This window comes from Struthio camelus, chromosome 1 (genome assembly GCF_040807025.1).
Source record: "Struthio camelus isolate bStrCam1 chromosome 1, bStrCam1.hap1, whole genome shotgun sequence".
NCBI classification, from domain to species: Eukaryota; Metazoa; Chordata; class Aves; order Struthioniformes; family Struthionidae; genus Struthio; species Struthio camelus.
The window spans coordinates 173,379,122-173,393,040 of record NC_090942.1 but is presented as its reverse complement, the minus strand read 5'-3'; positions in this window follow the sequence as shown (position 1 = coordinate 173,393,040).

Here is a 13,919-nt window from a genome sequence, read left to right as displayed (position 1 = left end):
GATACTTTTTTCTCCACGTTCATAACTAATTGGAGAATTATACTCTATCACATGTGCAAAATGTGACAGTTCTGAGTAATACATCTTCTGAAAAATTCAGCTCCATGTATAGTTTATGTTTTCCGATATTTGCTTAAAAAAAGGAATATCTCTTGTAGAACAACAAAGTGCATTAAACAATCAATCTGCAAAGTTAATTGAGGTAATAACACACACTAAGCCAGCAACTATGATAATTGTCAGCTTCTATCATAGTTCTGCTACAAACCTAAAATGGCATGATACATTTTTTTAGATGTTCCCTGTTGGAACTAGCCTAATAACTGTATACGTTTATAGAGAAAAAAAAAAGCCCCTTTGATAATACAGAACAGTGAAAATACAAAATTTTTGAAAAATTCAAAGCAATACTACTCATGAAAAACTCTTTTCAGAGAGAAAAAAATATATACTTTAAAATGTTAAAATGAATGACACAATAGTTTCTCTTTTGTTTCTGAAAAATCAGCTAAATCATTTTAAATATTGCTCTTTCTTAGAACACAGAAGAAACAGTGAAAATAGGTGAATGTGTCCTCTTGATCTTTAGCTGGAATCTTTGTTGTTATATGAAAGTGCACGTGCTACACTGTTTTTCTGGTAAGCTAAACCATGAAAGGTTCAGGAGAAGGGCTACCTATGTGCCCCAAATGACAATTATACCTGCTGTGTATTCTTATAACAAACTGGCAACACAAACTGATGATTTTTATCTCCCTTTTTGACTGAAAATTGTTAGGGTTTTTTAGGCTTGAATATTCATTCTTATGTTTGGATTTTTTTTTGAAGAGAGTTGTTTGGGGAGTTTTTCCTCATTGGTCTGGAGTAATTTGCCTTTCAAAGGATAATAGTTTGTTATAAATACCATTCTAAGTCCAAAATCCACACAGAATTGCTGTTGGTACACATCCTGTTATGTCCCTGCATTAGGAAACCGATATTCTTTTGCTCTCAGCATCTGAGGCAACAAAGGTCACTCTTTTCCTGTCCTTCTTTTCAAGATCACTTAAGGGATCTCAAGTCTATAAAGCTCTTTGTAAAAAGGAATAGGTTTTCTCTTTCTCTGCTGGGAAATCAGACTCATTCACCTGAGTTCAGGGATACCTTTTGGGATGAAGCTTTCTTGCAACATGAAAGCTTCAAGCACAGCACAACAAGCTCATGGCTCTTGAGAATACAGTTTATAACTTTTTTTGTTAATTGGAATTATTTCCCTATTATTCATGTACCTAAATTCTTCTCCTTTAACTCATTTGTTTTCATTTGCTCTCCATTCCCATCTCCTCACTGGGCCCTCTAGATTTACAGTCCCATTTCCAATAAATATTGTATAAGTTCATGAGATCTTGCTTACAGTTCTGTTAGGGATATATAAGACAGAGGAATTATCTTTAAGATAAACTGCTCTATTTCCTAAAGAAGGCTATTAGAAAATGATAGACATTTGAATGTAAGCCAGTCTGGTTGATATTAATGAGGTAGGAAGGCCAACTTAACATGAATGTTTGCATGAGGCTAAAAGGATATCTAAGATTTTAATTAACTAAACAAAACAATGTCATATTTTGTGGAACTCAGAATAATACAAGAAATATAATAATATAATGCAAGAAATTGAGGTCAATCAGGAATTCTCATTAGAATTTGCTTTAATTACACACCTGCAGCTGTGTAAGTTTTCGGAAACACAGAAATCACTGGTTTGTTAGCATCAGCCTTGTATGTTAAGGGCACGTTCTGCACAGTCTTCACAGTAGCATGTTAATTCTAGCAGTAATAGGGAGAAAAGAATTGCACTTGAGATTAGTACTCTGATATCGATTTTACAAAATTGTAGAGGTAAGTAAAACAATGCTGAAGGAAAACGGAGCCCTAATACTAGAAATATTTGTGATTGGCTCTACTGGACTCTGTGCTGAGTCCTGTAGATCATGAACAATTTGAATGAACAGACATGATGAAATCTAGTATAAAACTGCTGAGCAGATAGAAACTGGAGTTTTTCACTGGTAAACCTCAGTGGAAAATATTGTTGAAGAGAGCAATGAGCAATACAGAAGAAAAAAAACCTTGCATGTACTATTTTGTGTTAGAGGATTTACAGACACACAATAATAGAGATGCAAACAGACTAGACAATCTAAGACATATTTTTTAAAGTTGATTTACTTGGTTATGAAAAGTCTAAAAATATGCAACTAAATAAAATATGCCAGCCACATATTCATCTTTAAATGATGACTGTCATGACAGAGTTCAAATCTCACGATGCTATAAAACTTCATTTAGCAGTCAATGCATCTGAATGAAAGAATATTCTACTGCCATCCTGAAAAAGGGAAGAGTTTGTTGATAATGTAGAGGTTTACTTTAAGAAAAATAAAAAAGTAAAAAAAAAAAAAAGTTATATAGCAATAAAGAGATTGATGTTCCATTAACAAAATCTCTACATTGTTAAATTCCTTAAAAAAATTGGTCAAGTTCTAGTCCCAAAACCAAGCCTTCACATGATATTAACTCTCGTATGACAGAGTAATGGAAGATTTGTAGCTCATTGATCCCACCTCTATTCTGAATATCAGTGACTTTAGAGAAGAATGAATCTACAGACAAACTTAGTGGAAAAAAAAACCCTGAAGACAGCTAAGTTAATACAGAGCAAAGGGAATAACGTCCAAAATACAGAGGAAATTTTCGGTAAATGTGTAAAGAGCCGAAATTATGGAAAACAGTTGATTTTAATTCTTGAAGCTACAAGCCACAAATAACTTGGAATTTTAGAATGTGGCCATATTGCTGTTAAAAAACATGGTCTGTATAACAGAACACAAGAAGGCAGTATGTAGATTTCTGGAATCCAAAACTGGTGGAAAACAAAAAATATTTGCTCACTGAATTATCTTATCCAGGATTGCCTAACAGTAATGGAAGAATATATTTGATTCTGGAGGAACCAATCCACTTAGGCAAAATAACCAGAAGAAAATTTGTTATAGGTCCAATAGTATTTCTAACTAATAGTAGGTTATTGGAAAAAGTATTTAAGAGCCTGCATCTTCCTGATTCAGCAGACCTCTGATATCATAACTACCAGGGGAGAAAAATAAAATTAAAAAAAAGAAGAATCTAGGAAGTGCATTTTTTGGCGACAGGTAACACCTGGCTGAAAAGATCTATGAATATCAACCTATAAAAGTGGAGCATTATGGGGGTAAGGAAAGACTAACACAGCAAAGTGTATTGCAGACCAGACCGTCAGTGACACAGACATTTTCATCAGGGTTTTTAGATATGTTTGATATATCTGCTACCCTTTACGGTCTAATCCAGAGTTAATTACAAATGATTTTTTTTTCCTGTAAAATGCAGCAATTACAATCCATGCAATTGTCTTGTGTATTATTAATGTTAAAAGACAATAAATAGTGTTGAAAAAAAGGATAATGGACTCCTACAAAATGACATAAATGGCAGTGGAAAATCGGGAATAATTGATGCCTAGCACCTGCCACGGAGAACAAAGAGAATAAAGAGCAAAAGACTTTTGAAAATATAGCCCTTCCCAGTTTCTTTCCAGCTATAAAGTAGAAATATTAGAGCTTTAGGATAGAGAAGTCAAAAGGAAGTGTTCCTAGAATGAACGTCTCCTAGGGCTTTTACCCCTTGTGCAGTTTGACAAAGTTAGGAATGAACTTTGTTGCAGATAAGCCTTTAACTGTCAGGTAGGGAGGTGTGACCTGACTGGTAATGTAAAATAGGAAGTGTCTGTATCTAGTACATTTCACAGTCTGCCTTTGTTGGGTTGTTTAGCAAAAATTAAATTTCATGCTAAACAGCTAGACAGATGATGTATGCTGAATTGAAGAATGAAGGAAATTAAAGTAAAATTACTCTTACGATTTTGTTTTGTGTAAATTAATAGGGATCCAAAAATCAGCATACAAAATGCTGATGCTGGCTTTTCATTTATCATAGTGGAAAGCTTTTAAATAAAATGTGATACACAGGTGCAATCCTAAATGAAGCTCCAAAAGATACATGCTAAACATATTGCACTTATAGAAATTATGAGGACAAAACCATTCTGTGGGAATGTGAGAAATGGAACCACTACATTTCTGTTGAAATTCAAGTAGCTTTTCAATCATTGTTTTGATTTTATGCCTGTTCAAATACTACTATAGATGAGGTTTTATATCTGTATGTAACGCCGTACATTCAGGCCTCAGTATGTCATCTGTAGGTGATCTGCTTGTAGTGGCCACTTGTAGTTGGTCTAGAATCTTTAATCCTCATAAAGTAAATGATTTCTCAGTAACGACGGAAAAAATAACATTTTCTTATGTGCTGTTATACCTGTATCCTAAGTGGATCCCAGACTTTGTAACTAGTACTTATATCATAATTTAAAAAGTTAATGTAAATAAGTCAATAAAATAATCTCCAAATAAAATATTAAGTAGTGGATTTTTTGCAATAAGACTATGATAGAACAAATTGAGAAAGAGTCTCTTTAGTCTCAGTCAGATCAAACATTTGCATGCTAGGGATTCACACAGAAGGTGAATCCAGAAAAATAGTGGGTAGTGACTAGAGCAGACTGAACAAGCTAGCTGGAAGTGGATATGAAATCACTGAATAAACTACTATTGCAGAAACAGAAACCATACCCAACAACTAAATATTATGATTTACAAGACGAGGGACTGAGAGCAAACAATAAGAGAGGGACCAAGGTTTCAAAGTACTCTATAAATACAGCTAACCTTTGTGTGGGTACTCATCTGGATTTCAAGATTGTACTTGGTATAGATCTATTTCCAGTGATGATGAAAACCTGGTTCTTGAGGGTGACTCACTCTCAGCAGTAGCTCATTATAGGTTTACTGTTACATCTCCATGTTGCTATGACAATATATCTGAAATAGAGTTGGCTCAGGCAAGTGGACAGTGAGGTTGATTGAAAACTGCCTGAGCTGCAGGGCACACAGGATTGTGATCAGTGGCACAAAGTCCAGCTTGAGGTCATTCTTCAGTGGTGGGCCCCAGGCCTCAATACTGGGTCCAATACTTTTTAGCATCTTCATTAATGACTCAGGTTTTGGGACAGGGTACACTCAGCAAGTTTGCAGACAATACAAAACTGGAAGGAATGTTTGATACACCAGATGGGTGTGCTGACATTCAGATGGACCTCGACAGGCTGGAGAAATGGGCAGAAAGGAACTTTATTAAATTCAGCAAAGGGAAATGTGGAGTCCTGCATCTGGGAAGGAATAAATTATGCGTCTGCACACACTGGGGGTTGACTGGCTGGAAAGCAGCTTGGCAGAAAAAGACATGGAATTCCTGCTGGACACCACATTAGACATGAGCCAGCAATGTGCCTTTGCAGGAAAGGAGGCCAACAGGCTCCAGGGTTGCATTAAGAAAAGCATTTCCAGCAGTTTGAGAGAGGTGATCCTTTCCCTCCGCTCCGCCTTGGTGAGACCACATCTGGGCTACTGGGTCCAGTTCTGGGCTCCCCTGTACAAGAAAGACATGGACACAGTGGAGTGAGTCCAACAAAGGGCCACTAAGATGATTAAGGGACTGGGGCATCTCTCATATATGGAGAAGCTGGGAGAGCTGGGACTGTTCAGCCTGGAGAAGAGGAGGCTTAGGGGTATCTTATCAATGTGCATAAATATCTGATGCAAGAGAGTAAAGAGGATAAATGACAGACTCTTTTCAGTGGTATCCAGTGAATGGACAGGAGGTCAAGGGCAGAAACTGAGATACAAGAAATCCCATTTAAATATAAGAATAAGCTTTTTTACTATGAGGGTGACAGAGCCCTGGAACAGGTTGCCCAGAGAGGCTGAAGATCTCCTCCCTTGGAGATATTCAAAAGCTGTCTGGACACGGTCTTAAGCAACTTCCTCTAGCTGACCCTGATCTAAGCAGCAGGGGCTAGACTTTAGGCTCTCCAAAGGTCCCTTCCCTCCTCAGCAATTTTGTCATTCTGTGATTTGCAGTGACATTAGACTAAAGGAGAGCTTATCTGCATTTGCTTCGTCAGCTTCTCTAGCTGTACCATCATGCATTGTTCAGCCATGTTAGAATAAGATTAGATGATGTCTGGAGAACTCTTTTACCTTTATTTTTATTTTTTTGTATTGATTTTTATAGTTTACTTGTGTACAGACAACAGCGAACTCCTGCCTGAAAACAATGTAATGTATTCTGTTTTGGTCCTTTGGAATAGTGAGAATATTAATGGCCCTTCCTTTTTAAAAGAGGCTTAGTATCTAATGTTAAGTCCCACTGTGACTTGGTACTTAAATAAAATTCATGCTGAGAATTCCCAGTTTGTGAAGACACTCAAGAACCTTCGCAACAAATGGCATGTATGCACTAACTTAAAGAGCTGTGACTGTGTTGTCACTTTGATGAAGTAAAGGTAAAATCAGTAGTAGTGCCCAGTATTTTCAACTGCCCATTGTGTCTTTGTTATAGAACTTTTGTGCAACCTGAAGAGCAATCTTTTGCTTTCTTATGCATTAATATAAGGTTATATGACTTTGCTGTCACAGCAACACAAAGGAAATGAAATTGCTGATATGGCCTTCTCTGCTTCTACTAGACAACAGAGAAGTTTATATACATTAGTCTTATATTAGTCTTTTTTTTTACTTCATAAGAAATGAAAAATGCCATCTCTTTATTTCTTTCCCCTTTGATAGTCTAAGAAAATTGACAGCTATGCAGTGCAGGAATAGTATTATACATGAGTCAAAAATTGCTCTTTTAATCAGCTATATCAAAAAATGAGAAGAAGAAAATAAAACTAAACCTCCAATGTTTACTGAAAACAAGCAGAATCTCCACTGTTTTCTCTGGTTATAGATTTGAGAACCAGCACTCTTTTAAAAGTATTTCAACACAAAGCTAGTACTTACATTCAAAGTGAGAAACTCTGGAATAATAGGATTTGAATAAAAATCAGGATTCTCAGTTTGTGAGAAATTATGTTTGTTTTTAGTTTGGTCTCATTTAAATTAAACACAAACACTGTCCTCAGTCCCCCAACCCCTCAAAAAATTCCAAAAACTGGAAATGGTGAAAAGTTTCAAAATGAAGGTATTGATGCAGTTTTTTCTAAAGTTTTATATTGATGTTTATTATTCCACAGATGCTAGAGATGTTCCATGCAATTGGCATTCTTGGCAGCTTGACTGCTGTTATAAAGCCAGAATGTCAACTGTGCTGAGCAACCACCTAGAGTTTACTCATTCCAGATACAGTCTAAGAACTAGAATTTCAGACCCAGAAGCATGAAAACATAAATATTAGGGTGCTAGGTATACCCCAGCATCAGGAATTTTGAAAGCTCTTGGTATGCAGTTTACTTATCTGGGTTTCTCTATTGTGCATTTTACCTTTGATCTAACCATCTGCAATTGATTGTCTATTTGTGTTTTGATAGTGACCATACTTCTCCATTGAGAGAAGGGACTCTAGCATAACTGTCTCATAAAGATTCAACACTGTGGATATTTAAGGGTAAAAGCAATGAGAGCTGCCACAGGCTTCTTGATGGGAATTATAATCTCTCAAAGCACTGGATCCCCAGCCATGGGGTGATCTACTCCATATATTTTCTGCAGCGTCAATGACAATGGCAGTGCAGAATTTATGAAAAGTCAGACGAGTGAGTCAGTGCTAAAACTGAGCGGCTTAAAACAATAATTTTATCCTGGAAGCCAGAAACATGGTTATACCTAATTTTTTTTGAGAAAACCTTTCATGCTTCCACAGTTGCTGCTTTGCGCAAAATACACCTAAAAATGTCTGGATGCACAGGCTGTGACATTTAATCATCTGCTCTTCTTCATATTTATCCTCATTTGTATGGCAGACAATTTAAAGTTAACACGGTAGGTATAAATCTGTCCTCTGAAATATATAGAGCAAATCCTAATGGTAGTTTAGATTGAAACATAGTATATGTACGTGAGCATCACTAAAGAAAATAAGCAAAAATGCACAGTATATGTAAGGAGCAGTCCAGGAGAAATCAGACCATACAAAAAAGAAAAGTATCCAGAGAAAAAGAATTAATTCCACAAGGACCAGTCTGGCTGCCTATGCTTTCTGGCCTTGACAAAAGGTGCTGATGTTGCAAAACCGAGGGGCTTTGTTAGTATGGCAAAAGATCAAAACTATCTGGGGAAACACCGTTCAGGGAAAACTGGGTGATAATGAGTATTCTGGAAAAAGAATGATATTTCACTGTGTTAAATAGTAGATCAGGTTTGGGAAGCATTACAGATTTTTTTGCAGTTCATGAGCTAAGAAAAACAGAGGACTTAAATGCCCTGAATAACACAGAGTAGCAGAAACAAAGATGAAATATAGCCATGAAAAACCCAGACAGAGGAATGCAGTGCCATTTAAGATGCCAAAGGGTATCCTGGTTGATAGCAGGTTACTCCAAGAGAAGAATATAGCCCTTCCATCAGTCCTGTATCACATCCATCAGCCCTCTGACGATGTCTTAATGATCCCAACATATCTCTATCAGCACTGGATACATGCAATGTATCAAGTGCTGTGCGTCAACACTGTTCTGCAATTGAATAGATCTTCTTTGCAGAAGATACTAAGGGAACAGATGCTGAGAGAGGCCAGCAGTTAAAAGAGGAAGCATATTTTATATAGGTTTTGGTGAAACAGAAATGTTGCATAAAATTCTGGTTATCTACAGTTCAGAAAGATCCCAAATTAAACTTAGGAGTAGTTAAGGAGTGGAGAGATAAGACAATCTTATGAAAGTAGACTGAAGAGTTCAGTTTGTTTACTTTCACTAGTGAAACCTGTGATCATTCCCTAGAACTGCATCAGAAGAATCAACCTGCAAAATGAAGAAAATTACTTAGTAAAGGACAATGTGGTTCAAGAGAAAAGGTAGGTTTAGAACAGAAGTCAGAAGAGTGAGATGACAATGAAATCTCATAAAGCCCTAGTGAGGTAAAATATTTGAGATAACAGAGTGCTTATGATAGAATTATATGATAAGACTGATAGCAGTAGGAAAGGGATAGATGCAAAGAAAACAAAAATAGCTTTGTTGTTATACATTACAAAAAAAGAATATGAGAAAGTGATTGTGACCATCCCATGTTCAAGGTGTGTCTACTTAATATTTGAAATCATATAGCAAGCAAAACTCAAGATAAAAATAAAAAAACCCAAGATAAAAATAAGCATGGCTGCTAAGAACATTCAAGTAATATTTCGCATATACACAAATGGAAACCTTTTCACACTATTCTTTTTCCGAGCTTCTGAACAGGGAAACCTGATGTTCAACAGATTTGATATGTTTTGGACTTACTAAAGGGAAGTAGAGGATGGAAATTATTTAAAATTTTATTATAAGTAGCCCTGCCTGAAGGTTAGATGAAAATTCGCTGGGTTTTGAGCTGTTTGGGCAAAATCAGCCCCTTCAATGCAGTGTGCAAACCAATAGGTTAAACAGGCAGACTAGAGAGCATAAACATATCATGTGATTTCAGAACAATATGCCAGCTGATATGCAGGCTGCTATATTCTGTGCTAGCTTCAGTTTTCAGGTAGATTTAAGTCCCTGAAGAGCTCATTACTGTAGTCTAGTTTAGAGTATTTAAATCACCATCATGTAACTGTAACAATGGAAAATAGATAAGTATTATCAAATTATTGTAATTACAATAATTTTAGAATTTCCAAAGAACAGTCTTATCAAGAAGACCAATGAAATATCGTATAGGAAAAAAAGAAAAAAGAAAAAGTAGGTGACTTAACAGATATCACCCTTAGAAGTTCAAAGACAAGATCTAAAGCTATGCACATTGCTTATTTGGCACTTCGAACACCAGGCACAATGCATTAGTTTATAACCAATTGTGTCAACTATTCATAGCCGGCTAGAAATTATACAAAGTGTCCTCATTAAATGTTTCTTCATCATCTCTGTTAAACAGGCTTCTCTTTGCCCAAATTAATAGAAGTATGTGACTTCATCTTAGCATGGTGAAAAATGCAAAGCAGTTTGCAATGAGAGCAAAAATATTGAAAACATAATGACAGAAATTCAGATAGTATAAGTTTTTACTTACAGATTTCATTAAGATTAATTTCCATCCCATAGATATATTTTTAATAATATTGCAAAGGAAGATTTTTTCTGCTGTTATGCAAAACCTCGGCAAAGCAGAAACCATACTGAAATGTAGGAAATCTGCTAGGCGTGTGAAATAATATTTAGACCCTTATTTGCATCTTTTTTTCTAAAGATCATAAAATCATACTGAAATGTAGGAAATCAGCCAGGTATGTGAAATAATATTTAGATCCTAATTGTATATTTTTTTCTATAGATCAGAAATCTGTTCCTATAGAAAGAACTAGATCACACTTACAAGAGAAATTCTGCAAAAAAAGATAATAATTCTATATGCAGTAGTATATCAGATTTTTTCAGTAGATCTTTTTCGCATTTTCCATCTATGTGTTGTCCTTCAAAACCCCACCTAGATGTATTAGTAGAAAACTGATTTAACTAAGCATCATTTGAAAAGGAACAAAACCTGGATTTATTAATGAAGCGGACTGAAAGAAAAGTTGAAAACAAATCTATCATTTTTCTTAGTTTGCACTTCCTGGATAAGGCTTTCCTTTCTACTTACCTCTGAGTCCAGAAACTTTCAGGGCATTTCTATATTACAGCAAAGGGTCCTCTCATATCCCACAAAGATCATCCTTTTGCTACCGTTAAGAACCGGTTCCTTATCTGCCCTCTGCTCCTCTCAGAAGTCTCCTGGTCTTTATTTGTGTTACTTCTCAGTACTTTGGTCCCATTTGGCATTGCAGAAGATTTCCCCCAACTACTCATGTTCATTTGTCCTCAGTAAGACAACATTCCCCAGTTCCCACCATAGGGTTTCTCTTAATTCAGAAAGTGATATCCAAGAGGAAGACAAGCAGGTGCTTGCCTTTTTTGCTGCTCAGTCATATGTTTTGAATGGAAAATAACATACAAAGCATACATAGTAATCAGTGCAGAAACTAAACAGTTACATAATCCGTCACAATTAGGAAGTTCCTGTCAGAATATTTTGGTGGAATGTGAATTAATTTGTTTATTAAAAGAATAGCTGCAGGAATATAGCCGAAAGAATCCCAAAATACAACAGAATTGTCACTTGGTCCCAGCATTTCACTTCCTAAAGCCTTTCTCAAACCCTCCAGTAATCGCTCTAGTAGAAACAAAACTGTTACCATATTAAAATAACCGTGGCAGATAAGGTTTTAATCCATTGAAGTATGGTGTCTATTGAAGATTTTGCCTTATTTGAAACATAATCATGCTGTTATTATTATATCATGGTATAAATCACTCCTTTCCCATAAAAAAGCTTTAAACCTAATATATTTGCTGATGGTAGGGGGAATTCCCTCTTTCTACAACCATATTATTAAGCACTCTGTTAATATGTTGACAACAGGATGACAGCATTTTATTGATTAGTTTTTTCCTATAATTTTTAAGATGTTTGATACACCTTAACTCTGTATTGGAATCAGATACACAGTGCAATGGACTATCATCTCTAGATTAGAATTTTGTATTCTTTTTAAAAGCCACAGAACAGTCTTGGAAATGTTTCCTGCCATTCAATTAGTGCAGCCACAAAAAGAGGTTCTATGAGATGTTTGGCTGGATCTCCTGGCTGATGTAGTTGTATGCCATAGTGTTTGTCCAAGATAGATTATTTTGTAATGCAATTACTTTGTAAAGTGCAATGCAAAGACTATTTTCTAAGGCAAAGATTATTTTGTCATGTAAGTAACACACTGGCAAAAACTTTGATTATTAATAGGGTTTTCATGAACAGATAATGGATGGAAGAATGATCAGTAGTGAAACACTTTATAAAAATGAAATAGGAAGAGTGATACTTTTATTAATTCATTGTTTGCTTGTTTTGGTTAAATCCTTGACCAGTTGCAGGCATTTAGACATCTTGATAAAATATTTGCATACTGATTAGCTTTCTGAAAACTCGCTCACCTGTTTCCATATCTGAAAGCACATAAGGTCCCTATGTAGTAGTATATCTCCACACGTGTTCTGGACATTCAAAACTATTTACCACCCAAGCTGAACCAAGATTCTCACATTAGACATATCTATAGATCACAAAATTCAATGACAGAATTGGAAAGGATAGGCTTTTTCAGAGTATAGGTTTCAAAACAAAAAAAAAAAAAAAAGACTTCAGGAGCCATGCAGATGAAAAAATTCACGTGTCAGCATGCATAGAATTCATCAGTAGCCCAATACATGCTGCAGGTGTGTATCAAACCAAATTTCCCACTTTGTTTGTTTCTCTATCAGGAACTTAAATCTAAGACTGGCAGGCTTTGCCAAAGACAGAAATTGAAATGGCATAGGGACTATGCCCTGTTCCAGTGACCAGCTGACATTGTGTGACTCACTAGTTCACATCTATCTTTCTCCAATCTTCCCCTTCCCCTAGAAGTCTATTAAGTACAGGTAAATTGCGTATTGGGAAAGGTCTCTTTCCCATGTGTTATAGGTTAAAAAAATAGCTTAAATTTTGAATGCTCACAGGCAGCAGATGTATGTCTGTGGCTGCATGTCTGAAACTGAGCCTTTGAACTCTCAAGCTTCTGTTGCTACTCCTCTACTTGCTAGCTCCAACTAGTTTGGGCTTGTTGCAAGTTTTGATAACATCTGAACTAAACAAAAATGATACATCCTGCATCCTCAAGCTAGTAAGAAACACGAGACACTATCACCAGTTAGGAGGCTGATCACACTTTTGCTTTTCTAATATACCATTTAGATTGTGAAAATCAGGTATTTGGATGCCCAGAAAGAGTGTTGTGCTAAAACCAAGGGTTCCCAAAATGAAGCAGTCTCAAAAGAAGAAAGGGGTTCAGAAAGAAGGTGAAGATTCTGGGTGGATGAAAGATCCCAGAATGGGGGGAAGCCCCTGGAGGTGAGAGAGAAACGTTTAGACGAATGCCTGACCTTGGCCAGTGATGCCTGGGACTGATATCTGTGAGAAGCAGGAAATTAGGAACCGACATAACTTTCTGCCTGACTTTCCCAGAGCAGCAGTAATCTCATCTCCTGTGGGAGGTAAGCGCATGTGTGTATGAGATAATCAAATAGAATAAAAGCTCTAATCTCATTGCTTCTTAAATAAACCCCAGTATCTAGATACACTATGGACTGTCTTTTACACTGTCTTGCCCATGATACCATGGTAGCCAGCAAAAACCTGTTTGGATGTTGTTTGAAAGACATCACTGTAAAAGACAAAACTGGCCAGCTTGCCTTGATTTTCCCCAGAGAACTGAAAAGACTCATTTCTGACTGGCTGCTTGCTGCTTAGAGACTAGAGATTTTTCATTCCTGTCAGCACAGCTGATGACCTAGGAAAATTACTTGACTAAAGAGGAGCTATCACCTGAACTGTAAGAACAGAGTGGAATGAAATGCAATCAAGATCTTTCACACTCACCCATCAGCATTCTTTCTATTAGTACTTGAAGCATAGTTTGAGAATGACATCTTTGGGGAAATTTATTTAATTTTTTTGCTATTGATGACTATCTTATATTCTTGTGGTCAAATGAGACAGAACACCCACTTTGATTGGTCATCTGACATAACCACATGACTGTTAAGAAAATTATCAATCCTCTCTTCTTGGTTGCGATAGTCAAGGTAATTACAAAAAAAAAAAAAAAATCAATATTTTTTCCATATATATTTTACAGGTTTTACACATATAATTTTTTTTTTAGAAATTAAAATTCTC